The following is a 22,300-nucleotide window of genomic DNA, read 5'->3' on the forward strand; positions in this document are numbered from 1 at the left end:
TAAGGTTAGAGGGGCACAGGAGGTGAGTAGAAAAAGGTGACTCATGTTTTATTCTACAGCTTTCCATATTGTTTGACTCTTAAACAAGAATATATTTAAATACTACTTTGTGCTTGTAATACTATTTTAAAGGAATAAAGTAATGGAGAAAGAAATAAAGCCATAAGAAAATTCAGAAGAGAAAGACCATGCAGGCTAATTTTAAACATGGAATTTCAGTTGATCATTGTACAGAATTTACTCACCTGGAAATGAAAAGAGAAATACATTATCAACGGAAGAGTATGAAAAGTATTATTGTACACACTTACACTAGTCAAGGCTGCCCTTCAGCTTCTAAAGAACATTTCTGTATTCAGGAAAATTCATACATTATGAATCCCACCCACATCACAAAATAAATTTCAGCCCTCAAATTCCCAGTATACTCTGTAACTTCAATGCAGATAAACGGAAGCACCTGCACAACATTTTAGTTTAGAAGCAAGGCATAAGAGAAAGTGGGTTCTGGATGGAGGTACCATTTTGGCTGGTATAAGCAACAACAGAGGCATCAGCTTTCCATGATGGCAGAAGCAGTGGCAGTTTCCAAATGGCTGCAAAAACAAGTTGTCCCCACAGAAATGGCATCAGTGGGTTAGCACTGATGGTTTTCTCTAGTGCTCAATGGGGCAAAAGCGTGAGCATTCTCAGAGGTGTTTTCAGACATATATAACTGGAAACCTAACATTAAGCCTGGTTTTCTAGCCTCCCCAAAATGCTATAAGCCACCGAATAACCTTAAATATATTTTGTATCAGCTCAATGAGCCAATCATTCAACAAGAATTTTATTATTACTGAAAATTTTCAACCAAGAAGTAAACAGCATGACCAGAGCTGTACCTGAGATGATTATTCCAATAGCAGTGTTGAGAGGATGGATTAAAGCAGAATGATTGGTAGCAGGAGGACTGATTAAGAGACTATTATGGTAATCGGTAGAACAAGGTAACAGAGAGGAACATAACACTGAGGAACAGTTCTAAATAGAAATAGGACAAATGTATTCAAAAGGCTATGGATAATACCTAAAGGGAGATGTACTAAAATCATCTGAGCTTTTAAAAATATCATGGTTAATTTTTTTAAAACAAAAACCAAGCTTCACATCAAATTTGAAATTTGGGGGTTTTTCACATGTGTAAATTATAAGGAAAGATATCATGTAGAGCTCAAGTGTAATGGTTTTGAAATCAAGTTTTTGATATTCAAATCTGACTCTACCACTTATTTGTATGTGCTCAACCAGGTTATTTACCCTCCTTGCATCACAGTAAACTGGTCCATAAAGTGTTGATAACAAGAGTGTGGATTAAATTAAATAATACACATAAAGGATTCAGAAGAATTCCTGGCATAAAACAAGGTGCTAGCTGTTATTATACCATTTTAAAAAGCTAAAAGAAAAGTTATTTTCAATATAATAAAGTTACTTTCAATATAAGAGTTAAATGTTATAGTAAGTTAAATACCCATACTTTACAAAGAGATCCAGCAAATAAATGAAAAAGACTAACAATCCAATTTCAAAAGAGGCAAAGAAAATCAATAAGCAAACCACCAAACAAGAAATACAGATAGATAACATAATTTTCTAAACAAAGATGTTCAATATCCCAAATTTTACAATGATGAGAATATAAAATTTATAGCCGTTGGAAGAAGAGGGGCAATCTGCTCTATCAGTATTTGAATATGCATATGTATATAACATGTATGTACAAAATACACACATACACATTGAAAGGCAGATAAAAGGTCTGGAAGAATATATTCAAAATTGCTAATAAACAAAGATAACTCTTACATAGTAGAAAGGGGGAAAGGAGAAACACTTTCATTAACTTTATACAGTATTTTATTTTCATTTCTTCTCAAGGCATAACATATCATTTCGTCAAACATCTGCAACGGTGTTTATTTTATGACTTCAAAGAGTTTGAAACACCTCAAATAAAGAATGCTGTTACTAAAGTACAAATAATTTATCAAGTGACTGCCTCACTTTCCATGTCACATCTAAAGCCATACCACTAGTCTCGGCTGCAATTTGTATCTGAATGTGTTACTTTCTTCCCAAATGCAGAGAAAATCACCTGTTGGTGATTAAAAAAAACAAAAAACAATTTCACATCAGATTAGTGTTTACTACAACACCCTGAAAGCAATCTACATACACTGGTCATAGATTATTATATTGCACATAGAATTTACTACTAAAAGTCACTTATCTGCAGGTCTCAAATTTTAATACACAGAACAAAACAAAAACCTGGGATCCGGAACCCTACAACAAGAAACTGATTCAGAAGAACAGGGGGTGTGGGGGCCTGGAAATGTCTCTTTTTAGTAAGTGCTTCTGCTGTTCCATTCACAACAGTATCATTCCATCTAAGTCTGATGCCAGTTCTGAAAATATCTTAAGCTCAAATATCAACAGCATCTGAGTTCTAGCATAGAATTAGATTTACTATAATATTCAGAATTCATTATTGTCAAAACTAAGGATCAAAGTTTAGTCTAGTAACATACATGCACACATAAAACATGAATTAATGAGCAAAGAATTAAATACTTGACAATATTAATATCTGAGGGAATATTATTTCTTAGAGATGAATCTGGAAAATAATAATTTTTAACAATTATAACAACTTAAAAATGTTACTTTGCCATAACGAAAGACAGTAGTACATGCAATACAATTCCTAAAGTGCTTTCTTTAGCTACCTACTGATGCAAGTGGAACCTGAAACCAGCAGTAGGTAGTTCTTTTAAAAACAGTGAACTGGGACATTCTGAGAAGACACAGAAGAGCTAAGGTTTCAGACAGATTTCAGCATAAGAACAGAATATAAGAATAGAACATTACATTCCTGTAACCTGATTTTGCAAGTGAATTATATTTAAAATATTTCTGAATTCGAAAAAAATCCAGCCCTCCCCTTCACTGTCATGTTATTCTTATATGATATTAGATGAATAAATTGATATTCTCTCTTCACTTATCTATAGAGATAATCTCTCACTTCTCTATCCTTCCAAAGTATAAAAGGATTAATTTTAAAAACACTACACCCTCCAGAACTGTATTATAATAATAAATCATGAGTATTAGCAGCAAAAAAAAGTAATCAGTAAAGTATATAACCCTGTATTAAAATATTTTGATTTAAATGTAACAGCCTAGTATATTAACCAGACAATATAAAATACTACAACAATATTTCATTTTTTAATAAAATTTTAAACTCTTGAGTTTACAAGGTAATCATTAAAGTTCAAACAATACCATGACATTCCTTTCCCTTCTTGCTAATGCCATGATAATGCCATAAGAAAAAAATATTTTTGCTCCATTTGTAATCCCCTTCTTTACTATTTTAACAAATGAACATTTCAAAGTATTCCCTATATTTATAACTAAATGTTTTAAAATATTCTAAATTCTACTCCAGTAGGCGCTATAAAGTAATCCAAAAATAATTCAACTGAAAAATCTACTATGAATGTATTATGTTTAAGGCACGATACTAAGTATTAGACAATACAAATACGTTATTTATAATAGAACTGTATGTAAAATATAGCATCTCACACCCGGAGTTTACAATTTCACAACTACAGTTCAGCAGAGAAGGCACTAAAGCCTAAAACATCAGAGACATGAGCCACAGATGAGAGGCAAACTATTCTTAAAAGAACTACCAGAAGGACAGATAATTTCTCAATGTCAGCAACGACATCCAGAATACAGCAAACAGAATATTATCTTCAATGGGTTAAGAGAACATAAATGGCACCCAAGAACCGTTTCTCCAGGAAAATGATTTTTCAAGATTAAGAGCAAAATAAAGATATTTTCAAATTAGCAAACATAGAATTCACAACCAACTGCTCAAGTTCCTTACCTTCTCTCTGGAAAAGGAAAAATGAGGTCTAGGTTTAAAAAAAAAAAGCTGAGCAAAATACCAAAAGTAAAATGTAAACATGTGATTACATCCATGAAAAAATGAACAGTGATTGCATTAAAAAATAAAGCAGCTATTTTTATTTGCAGGTTGAAAAACAAAGAGAAACACTTTTCTGCTACACCAATATGGCAGTGTGTAAAAAGCTCCAGGGTGCCATTCTCCCTAGAGAATCCTTGAAAAACTAGCAAAAACTATGAAAACGATCATCCTCAAAATTCCAGGAAAATATTAAAGGGTTGCAGTTAACTTAAAAACAGTAGGGGGCAGTCCACAGTGACTCAGCAGGCAGAGTTCCCGCCTGCCAGGCCAGAGATTCCTGGTGCCTGCCCATGAAAAAAAAAAAAACAGCAGGAAAAGCTAATGATGCCTTACTGGCCCCCTTTCTACACCCTTCCTGGTCCAGAGTTGAGCCAGTCTATTATGCACCCATTGTGTATCCCTGGCCCTGTCCAGACAGAGCAGAGTAACCCCTATGCACATATGAGTGCCTGAGTGTAGGTGCCCCTCTATCAGGTGGCAGACTGTAAGACTGGACTGGGAAACTGCTGGCTTGCACTCCTAAATTTTGCTCTCCAGGCAAGAAGAAGTTTACACACAGCTAAAGCAGTGTGAAACAAAAGCAAGTAAAACTGGCCTGGGGCAAAGGATTACCTGCTTGAAGACACCAATAGAGCAAAGAGAAGGAGGAAAGTCGATTTCACAGGGAATAGAAGAGGAATTTAGATTTCTATAAACAGAGGAAGTCTGAAGGCCATAAGCAAGCACAAGCCCAAGAGTAGAAATTGCTTAGAAAAGACTACAAAGAGGACTCTGCACTTCACATAGATCTTCTTGAAACGAGGGCTAAACACCTAAGAAGAAGAGAGGCCATTTCAGAGCCAATCTGCAGTCTGGGAAAGATGTCTGTTACAATGGTTTATTTTTATTAGCTCCTAGCACTCAAGGAAATCTCTACCATATCACTAGTTGGATACAGATTTAAGGAAGAAGTACCAAGGACTAAATCCCAGTTAACATTTTAAAATATTAAAATGTTACAATGTGCAAAAAAAAGATTACAAGACAAAGAAAGAAGAAATGATGACCCTATCATGGTGGTGAAGACAAAGACTATGTGATTATATTGGGAAATTGATTTCTTCACTTAGGTTGGATTATATGGTATGTGAATAAAACCATTTGAAAATGGACAGAGAGATACAAGTGCTGGAAAAATGTGGAGAGAGAGGTACCTATTCACTGTTGGAAGAGAATGACAATGGCACAATTCCTGTAGAGGGCAATGTGGTGGCTCCACAGGAGCTAGATGTGAGGTTGCCACAAGATCCTAGAACCTAGTTGTGGGGTGTATACTTGGAGGAACTGAGAGCGTGACACATCTGCACATTGTGTTTATGGTGGTAGTATTCACAATCTGAAATGGACAGAGGTGGCCTATGGGTACAGCGACTGGTAAATAGAAGGGCGAATTGTGGTATATACATACAACAGAATATTAAGCAACTGCAAGAAGGAATGAAGTAGTGAGGCATACAACTAGGTGAATGAACCTTGAGAATACTATGTTGAGTGAAATAAGAAATGAAAAGATATTATAACGCCTAACTAATATGGACTAACTATATATAACCATGTATCATGCAAACTCTGATAATTAAATCTGAGAGCACAGGTTTGTGCTAGTTTGAACAGAGTATGTACCCTAAAAAAGCCATGTTTTAATCCTGACTCCACTTTGTGGAGGCAGCATTTCTTTTAATCCTTATTCAGTACTTTATGTTGGATGCTTGATCAGATTTTCTTAAGAGATGTGACTTGCCCAATTGCGGGTATTAACCTTAATTAGATGGAAACGTGACTCCACCCTTCAAAGGGTGGAGTCTTGATTATTTTAGGGTCTTGATTATTTTACTGGAATCCTTTAAAAGAGGAAACATTTTTGGAGACAGCTTGAGAGCCACAGATCCACAAAAGCCCACACAGCTAGACCTGTGGAGACAGAGAAGGAAAACTTCCCTGAGGGAGCTTCATGGAACAAGAAGCCAGGAAAGGAAGCTAGCAGACGTCATAATGTTCACCATGCGCCTTTCCAGTTGAAAGAGAAACCCTGAACACCATTGGCCATCTTGAACCAAAGTATCCTTTCCTGGATGCCTTAGATTGGATATTTCTGTAGTCTTGCTTTAATTGGGACATTTTCACAGCCATAGAAATGTAAACTTGCAACTTAATACATTCCCCTTTTAAAAGCCATTCTATTTCTGGTATATTGCATCCGGCAGCTAGCAAACTAGAACAAGGTTACTGGGGGAAGGCCTATTATAAACATTCCTAGATTGTAAGCTCTTACAGCAGTCACAGCTATTCTGAAGTATTAACTTTTTTTGTATGGGCAGACACCAGGAATTGAACCTGGGTCTCCAGCATGGCAGGCGAGAATTCTCCTTGCTGAGCCACCATTGCACCGCCCTGAAGTATTAACTTTTATTTCTAAATTCTGAGAATCTGAGCTCTTTGTATATAACTTGGTTGTTCTCTAGAGCATCAGGTATCTGTGTGACACCTGAGATTCAGAGCTAGAGTTCTGTAGCTATGAAAGTCAGGATTATGCCATACAGCAACTGTTAAAAACACTGGAAAGGTGATTAAACTTCAATCAGAGATCTGAATGAAGCTGATCTGGTTAGGACTAAGGTACATCAGACTAAAGGGTAAAGGATACATATTAAAACTTTGTGTGAGACCAAAGGAAGAGATGTTTGTTTGATGCAAAATTTATAATTCTATTAGCACACTAATTTTAACTTGCATTGTCAGCTTATTCGAACACCATAATTACATGGAATGTTGAATAGGGAGAGTGAGAGCTTGTTGGTTTGCACAATTTAGTGTGATGCCCCAATACATTCCAGAGTAATTTGGGGAGAAATAAAAAAGTTTTTGCAAAGTCCCTTTTAGGGTCTGGGGGAAAGGAAAGGTGGAAATAATAAACTTTCTGATATTCTAGCAAACGGTGGGAATGACAAATTGATGGACCCTTGATCTTGGGCCTTGTCTTTATGAAACTTATTCCTGCAAAGGAGAAGCTAAGCCTCTTATGATTATGCCTAAGAATCACCCTCAGACAATCTCTTTTGTTGCTCAGATATAGCCTCTCTCTCTAAGCCAACTCTGCAGGTGAACTCACTGCCCTCCGCATTATGTGGGACATGACTCCCAGGAGTGTAAATCTCTCTGGCAACATGGGAGCTGAGTTTGGTTCTGACATTACGGGATTGCAAAAGCCTTCTTGACAAAAAAGGAGAAGAGAAATGAAACAAAATAAAGTCCCTTATGCTCAGAGAGATAAAGGAAAACAGACAGAAAGAAATAAAGGATTATCATGATGATGAATTTAACAATATGATAATCTTAATGAAGAGACAGAAATTTTTAAATGGAACCAAGAAAAAATACTAGAGTTGAAGACCACAATAATTGATATTAAAAATTCCCTAGAGCAGACTGAAGCTGGCAAAGGAAAGACTCAATGGACTCAAAGGCAAGACAACGGAAATGATTCAAGCAAACGAGAAGAATGAAAAACAGTAAACAGAGAATAGAGGTCTGTGCGACATCATCAAGCATATCAGTATACAAATTATGGGAATCTCATAAGGAGACAAAAGAAAAGGTACGGAGGAATATTCAAAGAAATGAAATACTTTTCAAATTTATCAAAAGACACAAATAATGCATATTCAAGAATCCCCATGAATTCCAAACAAGTTAAAGTCAAAGAAAACCATGCTCAGAGAAGTTGAACAGTTCAAGCCAAGAACAAGGAGAGAATTCTGAAAGCTGCAAGAAAAAAGCAATATGCTTGGGGTTTCAATAGGATTACAAGCCTGATTTTTCATCAAAAACCTTGGAGGCAGGAAGGTAGTAAGAGGAAACAAAGTGTTGAGAGAAAATAACTGCCAGCCAAGAATTTTATATCAAGCAAGACTGTCTTGTAAACATGAGGGTAACTGCACTGCAGGAGACCCAGGTTTGAGTCCCGGTCGATACACATCCTGAAAACAAACAAAATTCAACAAATGATACTGCAGTAATGGGATACTCACATGGAAAAAATAATGAAATGTGACTGTGTCATACAGCATATTAAAAAAAAAATGAGGGCAAGACAGAGCAACCAACAGCCCACAGAGAAACATTTCCAAGTTACATTGTGACCTCTGCAATATATACCTCACCCATGACTCCCCATCTGTAAGAAAGACACACTGCAGGGAGGGCCACGGTGGCTCAGCAGGTAAGAACGCTTGCCTGCCATGGCCGAGGACCCGGGTTCGATACCCGGTGCCTGCCCGTGTAAAAAAGAAAGACACACTGCAGCAGTAGGAAAAGAATGTGAAAGACTACTACCAGAAATGGATGGAAATGTGCAGGCTCAGAGTCTAATTCACAAAACAATGGCTGCATTACAACAAGGAGAGATTCCTCCTCCTCCATTGCCTGCTCCCCCTCCTGCAGGGGCAATGATCCCATCTCCTTCCCCAACCCCCGCCCCACGCCCCCTGCCCCAGTCAGTCTCTCAGGCCCTCCTCAGCCTGGTTTGATGCCAGCACCCTATATGAGGGACCCCACAGGATGTCAATGATGGGCCCTCTTCCTCCTGTGATGATGCCAGGGGGACTTGCCACTGGAATGAGGCCACCCATGGGAGGCCACGTGCCAAAGATACCTGGACCCTTGATGATAAGACCTCCTGCCCATCCCATGATAGGACCCACTCAGCCAGGAATGACCCAACCAGACAGGGCCTATTTGAATCAGTTTTTGATCACTTGTTCTACTTTACCAGGAGATATGGTGCTGTGTCTTTGGGTGTTTTCTAACAGCATGACAAGGAAGACTTGCTCCTTCTTCCTATCAAAGAGAGCATAGTTTTGGAGGGGAGCAGTGGAGTAAAAAAAAGTATTTTTCATTTGTATTATGAAATTTGAAAATCAAGTTGTCAACTCTTATAGTTAAAAAATAAAAATAAAAATGAGGGACAGAGAAAGACATTCCCAGATAAACAAAAGCTGAGGAAGTTCATCATCACTAGATCAGTCCAGAAGAACTCTAAAGGGAGTTCTTCAGACTCCAAAGAGTGGACACTACACAACAGACCAAAGCAGCATACAGAAATAAAGAGCTAGAAGAGGTACTGATATCACACTGAAAGGTGTAATTATAAATGCCAATTACTATTGTACTGCACATTTTGGTATATAACTCCACGTTTTACTTTTTACAGATTACAAAATGCTATTCCATAAAAAGTGATAAATCTAGGGTTTTGCATATGTATAAGTTTAAAGATAAAAATTGTAACAAGTACATCAAAAAGGTGGGGGATAAGGGGTGTGGTAGTTAGGTTCAGGTGTCAACTTGGCCAGGTGAGGGTATCTAGTTCTATTGCTGCGGACATGAGCCAATGGCATATGAAGCTCATCTGTCACTGTTTACATCTGCAGTCCGCTAGGAGGTGTACCTGCTGCAATGAATGATGTTTGACTGAATAAGCTGGATGCTTAAAAGAGAGAGCTCAACCTAGCACAGCCCAAGCAGCTCAGCATACCTCATCTCAGCCCCCACAGCTCTGCCCAGGCCTATGAAGATGCACAAAGAAATCACCCCGGGGAAAGTTGTTGGAACCTAGAGGTCTGGAGAGAAGGCCAGCAGAGATCACCATTGACTTCCCACATAAGAAAGAACCTCAGTTGAAAGTTAGCTGCTCCTCCTCTGAAGAACTATAAATTAACTAAATAAATCTCCTTTTATTGAAAGCCAATCTGTCTCTGGTGTGTGGCAATCTGGCAGCTTCGGTAGACTAAAACAAGGAGTAAACACTATATGCATATGGTATTGAGTTAAGTTGGTATCAAATCAAACGTGATTGTTAAAGACTTAGAATATTATATTTAAGCCCATGATAACTACAAAGAAAATATCTAAAAATATATACAGAAGGTAATGAGAATGGACTAAAAATGGTATAATACAAAATATCAAATATCAAAAAATCAAATAATTATGAAAAGCAGCCAAGTCTTAGAAAGACAAATGAGCATGTATTAGTTAGGGTTCTCTAGAGAAACAGAATCAACAGGGAACACTTGCAAATATAAAATTTATGAAAGTGTCTCACGTGACCGTAGGAATGCAGAGTCCAAAATCCACAGGGCAGGCTACGAAGCTGATGACTCCAATGGATGGCCTGGATGAACTCCACAGGAGAGGCTTACCAGCCAAAGCAGGAATGCAACTTACCTCCTCTGAGTCCTCCTTAAAAGGCTTCCCATGATTGCATTTAGCATCACTAATTGCAGAAGACACTCCCCTTTGGCTGATCACAAATGGAATCAGCTGTGGATGTAGCTAACGTGATCATAACCTAATCCTATGAAATGTCCTCATTGCAACAGACAGGCCAGTGCTTACCCAATCAGACGAACAGGTACCACAACTTGGCCAAGTTGACACCTGTCCCTAACCATGACAGTCCACCCCTTGTCAACTTGGCACCTATACCTTAGATTTCCAAATGAAAACAAAAATAAGCACACATTTTTTCTTTTACCTGACAATACTCAACTGTCCTGCATATAACTGGAAACACATTAAATCTCTCCAGAATAGGGTGCAAATCCTTGGGCAACATTCATTCTTAAACTTGATATCTTACAACTTAAATAGTATAACACAAACAAAACAGCATTACAGTCCTCGTTTCTGTAACTGATCACGTGGTCGAAGTTCATATTTATCACTACCTTCTTCCACTACCCATTCCATGTTCCCTTTCCCCTCAGCAAGCACTTCAGCTGGCCGTGGTTCTTTGCCTGGTGGGGTGACCTAAACCTTCATTCCTGAAGTCTCAGAGCCATTAGTGGTCCTGCCTGGATTGTGTTGTTGCAGTTTTCCATTGATTTTAATCACAGGGCATGGTAGTACTAATAGACGCCCCAGGGCATCTCCTATATTCCAAGAAAACTCTTCTTTACCTCCATTATGTAGTTGCAGTCCTACTTCCTTCTCATAGTCAGGGTCAATTACCCCAGACAATAATGTAACCCCCTTCTTGGTCTGTTGATCCAGAGGCATAAGTAGCCCAAAGTGGCCAGGTGGCAATCTTAACTTCCAGTTCAGTGGTATCACTGTTGTTTCTCCTGGAGAAAGCACACCCCATTTTGGAACTAAAACCTGTAGACCAGCAGAACTCAGGGTAGCAGGGACAGGAAGCAAAAATTTTCCTAGTGGATCACTAGGAGTAATAGTGAGTGGCACCACACCCATTTCCACCCCTTGGTTCCTGGACCCATGGATCCTGGCTATGGGAGGAACAGCACCATACAGCGGATGCTGATTCAGAGCATACACAGCTTCCTGGAGAACATTACCCCAGCCTTTCAAGTTTTTGCCACCTAGTTGGCACCGTAATTGAGTTTTCAAAAGGCCATTCCACCGTTCTATCAATCCAGCTGCTTCTGGATGATGGGGAATATGGTAAGACCAGAGAATTCCATGAGCATGTGCCCATTCCCGCACTTCATTTGCTGTGAAGTGTGTTCCTTGATCCGAAGCAATGCTATGTGGAATACCATGACGATGGATAAGGCATTCTGTAAGCCCACGGATAGTAGTTTTGGCAGAAGCATTGCGTGCAGGGAAAGCAAACCCATATCCAGAGTATGTGTCTATTCCAGTTAGAACAAATCGCTGCCCCTTCCATGAAGGGAGTGGTCCAATGTAATCAACTTGCCACCATGTAGCTGGCTGGTCACCTCGGGGAATGGTGCCATATCGGGGGCTGAGTGTGGGTCTCTGCTGCTGGCAGATTGGGCACTCAGCAGTGGCTGTAGCCAGGTCAGCCTTGGTGAGTGGAAGTCCATGTTGCTGAGCCCATGCATAACCTCCATCCCTACCACCATGACCACTTTGTTCATGAGCCCATTGGGCAATAACAGGAGTTGCTGGGGAAAGAGGCTGACTGGTATCCATAGATGGTCATCTTATCCACTTGATTATTAAAATCTTCCTCTGCTGAAGTCACCCTCTGGTGTGCATTCACATGGGACACAAATATGTTCATGTTTTTAGCCCACTCAGAAAGGTCTATCCACATACTTCTTCCCCAGACCTCTTTGTCCCCAATTTTCCAATTATGGTCTTTCCAAGTCCCTGACCATCCAGCCAAACCATTAGCAACAGCCCATGAGTCAGTATACAAACGCACCTCTGGCCAGTTTTCCTTCCAAGCAAAATGAACAACCAGGTGCACTGCTCGAAGTTCTGCCCACTGGGAGGATTTCCCCTCACCACTGTCCTTCAAGGACACCCCAGAAAGGGGTTGTAATGCTGCAGCTGTCCACTTTCGGGTGGTACCTGCATATCGTGCTGAACCATCTGTAAACCAAGCCCGAGTTTTCTCTTCCTCAGTCAATTCACTGTAAGGAACACCCCAAGAGGCCATAGCTCTGGTCTGGGAAAGAGAAGGTAATGTGGCAGCAGGAGTGGAAACCATGGGCATTTGTGCCACTTCTTCATGTAACTTACTTGTGCCTTCAGGACCTGCTCTGGCTCTATCTCGTATATACCATTTCCACTTTACAATAGAGTGCTGCTGTGCACGCCCAACTTTATGGCTTGGTGGGTCAGACAACACCCAACTCATGATAGGCAACTCAGGTCTCATGGTAACTTGGTGGACCATGGTTAAGCGTTCAGTCTCTACTAAGGCCCAGTAGCAGGCCAAAAGCTGTTTCTCAAAAGGAGAGTAGTTATCTGCAGCAGATGGTAAGGCTTTGCTCCAAAATCCTAAGGGTCTGCGTTGTGATTCTCCTATAGGGGCCTGCCAAAGGCTCCAGACAGCATCTCTATTTGCCACTGACACTTCCAGCACCATTGGATCTGCTGGATCATATGGCCCAAGTGGCAGAGCAGCTTGCACAGCAGCCTGGACCTGTCGCAGAGCCTCCTCTTGTTCAGGTCCCCACGCAAAATTAGCAGCTTTTCTGGTCACTCGATAAATGGGCCGGAGTAGCACACCCAAATGAGGACTATGTTGTAACCAAAATCCAAAAAGACCAACTAGGCGTTGTGCCTCTTTTTTGGTTGTGGGAGGGGCCAGATGCAGCAATTTATCCTTCACCTTAGAAGGGATATCTCGACATGCCCCACACCACTGGACACCTAGAAATTTTACTGAGGTGGAAGGCCCCTGTATTTTTGTTGGATTTATCTCCCATCCTCTGACACGCAAATGCCTTACCAGTAAATCTAGAGTAGTTGCTACTTCTTGCTCACTAGGTCCAATCAACATGATATCATCAATATAATGGACCAGTGTGATGTCTTGTGGGAGGGAGAAACAATCAAGGTCTCTGCGAACAAGATTATGACATAGGGCTGGAGAGTTGATATACCCCTGAGGTAGGACAGTGAAAGTATATTGCTGACCTTGCCAGCTGAAAGCAAACTGTTTCTGGTGGTCCTTACTAATAGCTATTGAGAAAAAAGCATTTGCCAGATCAATAGCTGCATACCACGTACCAGGGGATGTATTGATTTGCTCAAGCAATGATACTACATCTGGAACAGCAGCTGCAATTGGAGTTACCACCTGGTTGAGTTTACGATAATCCACTGTCATTCTCCAAGACCCATCTGTTTTCTGCACAGGCCAAATAGGAGAGTTGAACGGGGATGTGGTGGGAATCACCACCCCTGCATCTTTCAAGTCCTTAAGAGTGGCAGTAATCTCTGCAATCCCTCCAGGAATACGGTATTGCTTTTGATTTACTATTTTGCTTGGTAGGGGCAGTTCTAGTGGCTTCCACTTGGCCTTTCCCACCATAATAGCCCTCACTGCACGAGTTAGAGAACCAACGTGGGGATTCTGCCAGTTGCTCAGTATGTCTATGCCAATTATACATTCCGGAACTGGGGAAATAACTACAGGATGGGTCCGGAGGCCCACTGGACCCACTGTGAGACGGACCTGAGCTAAAACTCCATTGATCACCTGGCCTCCATAAGCCCCCACTCTGACCGGTGGTCCAGAGTGACGTTTTGGGTCCCCTGGAATTAATGTCACTTCTGAACCAGTGTCTAATAATCCCCGAAATATCTGATCATTTCCTTTTCCCCAATGCACAGTTACCCTGGTAAAAGGCCGTCGGTCTCCTTGGGGAAGACTTAGAGGAAGGTTAACAGTATAAATTTGTGGCAGTGTAACAGGTTTCTTCCCCATAGGGACCTGGCCTCCCCTTCATTCAAGGGGCTCAGGGTCTGTAAACTGTTTCAAGTCTGGAAATTGGTTAAGGGGCCGTGACTCTGTGTTTTTGTAATTCAGGTTAGACTTCTGTTCCCTTGACCTAGAACTCTTTTGTTTTACAGCTCCAACAAGAATTTAGTAGGCTGCCCTTCTATTGTATTTCTAGGCACCCCATGATTTACTAGCCAATGCCACAAATCTCTGCGTGTCATATAATTTTGATGCCTCCTTTGAGTTTGTTGTCTATTATAATACCCACGTCTACCCTGTCTTTGGTGATTAAGTGCTGCCACCTGGCTTCTGCCAACTTGGGATCCTGTCATCCCCATTGTGTTTAAGGATTCCAGCTCAGTGACAGCAGTTCCTACAGTAATATCTGACCTACAGAGAAGTGCAACCACAGAGCTCTTGAGGGATGATGGTGCTAGTCTCACAAATTTATTTCTTACTGTTCTGGTAAAAGGTGCATCCTCTGGACATTCCTGGGGTGTAAGAGCAGGCTTTGCATGATAAATCCACTCTAACATCCCAATCTCTCTAAGCCTCTGGATCCCCTCATCTACATTATACCAGGGCAGTTCTGGCATTTCAACCTCAGGTAATGTTGGCCACCTTTTGATCCATGTTTCAACCAACCACCCAAACAAACTGTTAACACCTTTCCTAACTGCTCTAGCTATAACATTGAATGCAGAATCTCTGCTTAGTGGGCCCATATCAATAAATTCAGCCTGATCCAGCCTTATATTCCTCCCACCATTATCCTACACTCTTAAAATCCATTGCCACACATATTCCCCTGATTTCTTTCTATATAAATTGGAAAACTCACACAGTTCTTTTGGAGTATAACGTACCTCCTCATGTGTGATACTTTGTACCTCACCTTTAGGGGCCTGTTGGGACTTTAGTCTAGTTATAGGTCTAGAAGAAATGAGGGGTGGTGGGGGTGGGTCATGAAAAGAATTAGAAATATCTTCCAAGCCATTTGCTTCAGGGCTTTCATTTGCAGTTTCATCTGGTGAAACAGGATTAATAACTCTAAGGCTAATCCCTTCAGGAGGAGGTTGGGTGGCCAATTCCTCAAGGCAGGCTGGAGGTGGGGCGGCTATGTCCTCAGGGCAGACTATTACAGGGTTATCTAAAGAAGGCTCAGCATGGTCTAGGGTTTCAACCTCACCCCCAACATCATTATCAATCCATATGTCACCATCCCATTTTTCAGGGTCCCACTCCTTTCCAATCAATGCCCTCACTTTAACGGCAGACACCATGCAAGACTGAGATTTCAGTTTACGTTGTAAAGTTGCTACTCTAACAATAAGATTCTGAGTCTGATTTTCAGAGATCTCAAGTCTACAGCTACAGGAAATAAAATTTTCCTTCAGGATACTCATAGAAACCTCTACATCTTTCAGACGGCACTTAAGCTTCTTGTTTGAAGCCTTAAGCCCATCCCTTTCACCCTTTAATGTAGACAGTGTATCTAACAACAACCAACCAACATCTCTATAACTCTTATTTCTACAAAACTCTGTAAAGGTGTCAAAAACGTTATCCCCCAGAGTCTGGCTTCGTACAAGCGAAGCATTAGGAGAATCAAATGATGATATTTTGACTATCTCCTTTGCCAACTCAGTCCATGGATTGGGAGTGTCATTCTGATTACGGGAATCAGAGTCCTTAGTGTCTCTGGGCCCAGTCAGAGTAGAAAACCATTCATAAAAACCCATTTTTAAGATTCTGTTCCTTAAGAACCACTCCTGGTACCAAGATGTATTAGTTAGGGTTCTCTAGAGAAACAGAATCAACAGGGAACACTTGCAAATATAAAATTTATGAAAGTGTCTCACGTGACCGTAGGAATGCAGAGTCCAAAATCCACAGGGCAGGCTACGAAGCTGATGACTCCAATGGATGGCCTGGATGAACTCCACAGGAGAGGCTTACCAGCCAAAGCAGGAATGCAACTTATCTCCTCTGAGTCCTCCTTAAAAGGCTTCCCATGATTGCATTTAGCATCACTAATTGCAGAAGACACTCCCCTTTGGCTGATCACAAATGGAATCAGCTGTGGATGTAGCTAACATGATCATAACCTAATCCTATGAAATGTCCTCATTGCAACAGACAGGCCAGTGCTTACCCAATCAGACGAACAGGTACCACAACTTGGCCAAGTTGACACCTGTCCCTAACCATGACAGAGCATAATGGCAGAAGAGAATCCTGCATTATCAGTAGTTGCTTTAATTGTAAATGGATTAAACCTTTCAGTCAAAAATCTGAGATTAGCAGAAAATATAACAAAACATGAACCTGCAAGCCTGCTACCCAAGATCTTGTCCTGTGTGTAGAAGGCAGTTCCCCAAGCCTCTTACAGAACACTGGGGAAGAGCAGTCAAGTCATGGCTGCCTGAGGCAAGGGACTGTTGGCTATAGGATACATAGTGTAGTGCCTGGGACTATGAGAAAACTATTTCCTAAAAATGAGGGGACATTTGTAAAGATGAGGGGAGATATTTCCAGATAACAAAAGCTGAGGGAATTCATCACCACTAGACCAATCATACATGAGACGCTAAAGGGAGTTCTGCAGGTTGAAAGTAAAGGACAACAGATAATAGATCAAAGCCATATTAAAAAAATAAAGATCTCTAGTTAGATGTTTCAGTTTGCTAATGCTGAAGGAATGTAAAATAGCAGAACTGAAATGGCTTTTATAAACAGAATTTATTAAGTTACAAGTTTACAGTTGTAAGACCATGAACATGTCCAAATTAAGGCATCAACAACAGGATATCTTCACTCAAGAAAGACCAATTCCCATCTGGGGTTTCTCTGTCACTCAGGAAGGCACATGGCGATGTCTGCTGGCCTTCAGCTTTCAGGTTTCATTGCTTTCAGCTCCTGGTTCCAACGACCTCTTCTCTGAGCTTATATCTGTCTACAATCATCTCCAAATATCTGTGTCTGAGCTTTCTCCAAAATATTGACTCTTTTAAAGGACTCCAATAAACTAATCAAGACCCACCTTGAATGGGCAGGGTCACATCTCCATCTAATCAAAAGGTGTCACCCACAATTGGGTGCCTCACATCTCCATAGAAACAACCTAATCAAGAAGTCCCACCCTACTATACTGAATCAGTATCAAAAGAATATGGCTTTTCTATTCAAACCAAAATAAAGGGTAATAACAACATGTGTAAAGATAAATGTCAGAGCTACTGTATTTTGGAACTCCACTTTTTTACTTCCTACAGGATCTAGAAGGCAAATGCATAAAATGTAATGATAAATCAGTAGTGTTGAACTCATAATGTATAAACATGTAGGTAGCTGTATAAAAAAGTGAATATCTTTGTTCTTAGGAAATGTATGTCAGTACTACATGTTCAAGGAGTATGATGTACACAATCAAGTCTCAAAAGTTCAGAAAATAGATAAATAGACTGATATAGAATGACACAGAAAATGTGGCAAAATGTTAAAATTGGTGGATTTGAGTATCTGGGGAAGGAGAGGTAACCTGCAGTTCTCTGTATGGGATTTGGATTATTTTGCAACTATTCTGTAAATTTGAAAGTATTTCAAAATAGAAAGTTAGGAAACATGACCCAACTATATGCATTTGCAAGCAATTCACATTAAATTCAAAACACAAAGAGGTTGAAAGGAAAAGGATGGGAAAAAACATGCCATGCACATAGTAACCAAGAGAGGTAGAGTTGCAATACCAATATCAGATCAAATAATCTTTAACTCAAAAACTGGTAAAAGGGACAAAGAAGGTCAATATATTGATAAAGTGATCAAATAGCAAGGAAACTTATAAATATGCATGCACCTGACTGCAAAGTACCAATATATATGAAGCAAATACTGACAAACTTGAAAGGAGAAATACACGATTCTACATCAATGGTAAGAGACTTCAATACACCATGTTCAAGAATGGATATAACACCCAGACAGAAGATCAATAAGGAAATAGAAGATTTGAATGATACTATAAACCAACTGACCTAGCAAACATATGGAATAATTTGCCCAACAGAAGCCAAATACTTCATTCTCCAGGACAGATTATGTATTACATCACAAAACAAGGCTCAGTAAAATTTAAGATTGAATTCACACACTATATCTTCTCCATCTACAATGGAATGGAGTTAGAAATCAATAACAGAGGGAGAATTAGAAAATTCACAAATATTTGGAAATCAAACAATACACTTTAAAACAATCAACGGGTAAAAGAAAAAAGCACAAGGGACATAAGGAAATATCTTAAGGCAAAATGAAAATGAAAACTCAACAAACCATGGGCCAGTTTGAATCTGCTATGTATTCCCAGAAAAGCCATGCCCTTTAATCCTCATTCAGTACTGTTGGATGGGATCTTTCTGACTGCTTGCATAGAAATGTGATCCATCTAGTTGTGTGTAATAACTTTTGATTAGATGGTTTCCATGAAGATGTGTCTTCCACCCATGCAAAACGTGCTTGCCTACTGGAACCCTTTAAGAGGGAACAATTTTGGAAGAAACTTTAGAGCCCACGCAGTCAGAGACCTTCGGAGATGAAAAAGGAAAACACATCTGGGGGAGCTTCATGAAACAAGAAGGCAGGAAAGAAAGCAGACTTCACCAGGTACCTTTTCAGCTGAGAGAGAAACCCTGAACTTCATCGCCATTTCTTGAGTGAACATAACCTCATGTTGGTGCCTTAATTTGGACATTTTCATAGTCTTGCCTTAATCTGGACATTTTCACAGGCTTAGAACTGTATAACTTGAAACTTAATAAATCTGTCTCTTTAAAAGCCGTCCTGTTTCTGTATATCACATTCTGAGATCTTGCTAACTACAACAAACCAAAATTACGGGATGCAGCAAAGGGGAAATTTCAGGTTGTATATATGTTACAAGAATAAAAATTTTAAAAAGACATAGGACTAAACAACATGGTGACTTTAATGTAATAGTATAATTATAAATATTGTTTCATCAACTTTAAGAAAGATATCAATACAAAATGTTAATAATAGGGAAAACTGCAGAGGGCAGTGTTTTCATTTGTTAATGCTGCTGGAAAAGCAATATACCAGAAATGGCTTGGCTTATATAAAAGGAATTTATTAAGTTACAAGTTTACAGTTCTAAGGGGCCATAAAAATGTCCAAATTCAGGTATCCAGGTAAAGATACCTTGACTCAAGAAAGGGGCAATGATGTTCAGGGTTTGTTTGTCAGCTGGGATGGTACACAGTGATGTCTGCTAACTTTCTCTCCCTGCTTCTCATTTCACATGGTTTCCCTGGGGGGCATTTTCTTTCTGTTTCTCCAAACATCTCTGCCTGTGTCAGCTCTGAGCTATTTCCAAAAGGATTCTCTCTTAAAGGACTCCCGTAAACGACCCATCTTGAATGAGTGGAGACACATCTCCAAGGACACCACCAAATAAAAAGGTCCCACCCACAACTGGGTGGGTCACATCTCCATGGAAACAACTTAATTAAAAAGGAACCTACCCAAGAATATTAAATCAGGATTAAACAACATGGCTTTTCTAGAGTACACAACTGTTTTAAACTGACATGGGTATATGGGAACTCTGTATTTTCTACATGATTTGTCTGTAATCCTCCAACATCTCTAATAAAGACAGACAGATAGATACAAAATATCTGACAGCTACTACAGTATATATATCTGCGGGGGAGTGGGGGGAGGCAGGGAGGGACCAGCATTCCAGGGATCTAAGGCCTTTAAAGTTGTACAAGGAGGATAAAGATTCTAATTGCCTTTATAGAGGATAACGTTAGGGATGCATATTTTCCGTAACAACAAAAATAACGGGGAGAGCTGAGATAACTGGATATCCACATATATCATACCACCCATGAAAATGAGCTTAAAATGGATCATGGGCCTAAATGTAACAGCTAAAACTATAAAAGTCTTAGGAAAAACCATAGGTGTAAATCTTCATAACCTCTGGTTAGATAACAGTTTCTTAGATATGACACAAAAAGTTCAATGAGCAAAGAAAATACAGATAAATTGGATTTAAAGTGGACTTAATCAAAATTTAAAACTTTTAGCTGCAAATGATACTATCAAGAAAGTAAAAAGAAAACCCACTGAATGGGAGAAAAATTTTGCAACTCATATATCTGATAAGGGTCTTGAATCTAGAATACATAAAGAACTCTTAAAATTCAATAATAAGACGAAAACACAGCTTTAAAATGGGCAAAATATATATGAATAGATATTTCTCCAAAGAAGATATACAAACGGCCAATATACACATAGCAAGGTGCTCAACATCATTAGTCATCAGCAATATGCAAATAAAAACCACAAAAAGATGCCAATTCACACTCTCTAGGATGACTAGAATCAAGAAGTCAGACAATAATAAGTGTTGATAAGGAGTTCAAAAAAGCAGAACCCTCATATACCACTGGTGGGTATGTAAAATGGTACTGTGGCTTTGGAAAACAGTCTTCCAGTTTTGTAAAAAATTAAACTTAGATTTGTCATATGACCCTACAATTCTACTCCTAGGTATCTATCCAAGAGAAATGAAACCACATCTCTACACAAAAACATGCACAAGAATGTTCAATTCCATTTATATAAAATATCTAAAATAGACAACTGCATAAAGATAGAAAGTAGATTCATGATTACCAGGGACTGGGAGAGGGGGATAAACAGGTACTGGGAGAGGGGAATGGAGTCTGATAGCTAATGGATTTCTTTTACAGGGGGTCGAAAATATTCTAAAATTAGATTTTGGTGATGGTTGCTCAATTCTGAGAATATACTAAAAAATATTAAATTGTACATTAGAAATGGGTAAATTGTATAGTATGTGGACCTCCAACTTGTGGAATAGAAAGAAATGAAATGAAGAAAAAGGTCAATGAAAAGAAGGCAAGAAAGATGGGGATGGGAGTTGAGAAAAGCAAAATAGCACACACTGTGACAATAAAAAGAAATCAAAACAAAACAATCAATCGTCACAGTAAATGAAAATCCATTCAAATGACAAAAACTGTCCCAAGAATTTTTTTAATGAGGTAAAATTTTAACAAAATACACACCTAAAATTCTAAGCCCTATTTTGGTATCATGGTATAAGTCTCAGAATCATTATAAGAAAGAATCATACGAAAATAATTCTCAAGATCGCTTCTCAGCCTTTTGGCTAAGATCAAGTGTAGTATCTGTTCTTATCAGTTTACTATCTGATACACCCCCTATCCGAGGACAACATATTAAATGGATTTTTGGAGCAAGGAGATGGAATAGGAGTCTGCTCCATCCACTCCGCACATCGACCTGGTACTGCAGTACCTCCAGGAACGGTGCACCCCCTGTGGGAGAAACATGCATTGGTTCAAAAGGAAAGCTTCAAAGCTGGTGTCATTGTTTCTTCATTTTCTCGGTCCTGATCTGATTTTCTATTCCCAGCTGTCCTGGTGAGGGCTTCAGGTTCTTCTGTCCTGTGTATACCTTGGCTTTCTCCCACTCTTTGTGCCTGGCAGCACCTGGCCGTTACAGCTGGCTCTCTACGCTACTAACTGAACTACTATTTTCATTACTTCTTAACCCTGCTGCTAACTGAAATCACTGTTTCTGTTTTCTCTTAAAAATAAATAAATAAATAATAATTCTCAAGAATGTTCAGAGAACTGTACCTCAGGTAACAGTAACAGGAAAATGCATGCTTTTCTGCTTACTTTTGTTCTTTCTATGTTAAGGATAGTAAGCAACTTCTGCTTCCCTACAACCAAACTATGGCCTATCTTTAAAAAAAAAACTGTACATGACATTAATAGCATATAGTTCTGTGCAAATCTTTATTTTAAACATTATTTTCACCACCTTTTTCTCTAATCATTTTATTTTTTTATCATTTGCTTCTGTGAAGCCACTTCAAATTCTATTAACACAGAAAA

At 39.4% G+C, this 22,300-nt stretch overlaps 1 protein-coding gene and 1 non-coding gene across 8 annotated transcripts in view; one reads left to right on the top strand and one right to left on the bottom strand.

Moving 5' to 3' along the window:
- CEP85L (centrosomal protein 85L) overlaps window positions 1–22,300 on the bottom strand; it is a 165,916-nt gene that overhangs the window by 98,067 nt on the left and 45,549 nt on the right. The window lies entirely within an intron of this gene.
- Window positions 21,527–21,717, top strand: LOC143685476 (U2 spliceosomal RNA). Its single transcript, XR_013176701.1, has one exon. It is a non-coding gene; the product is annotated as a U2 spliceosomal RNA (small nuclear RNA).

The sequence above is a fragment of the Tamandua tetradactyla genome, chromosome 5 (genome assembly GCF_023851605.1).
Source record: "Tamandua tetradactyla isolate mTamTet1 chromosome 5, mTamTet1.pri, whole genome shotgun sequence".
Classification (NCBI taxonomy): Eukaryota; Metazoa; Chordata; class Mammalia; order Pilosa; family Myrmecophagidae; genus Tamandua; species Tamandua tetradactyla.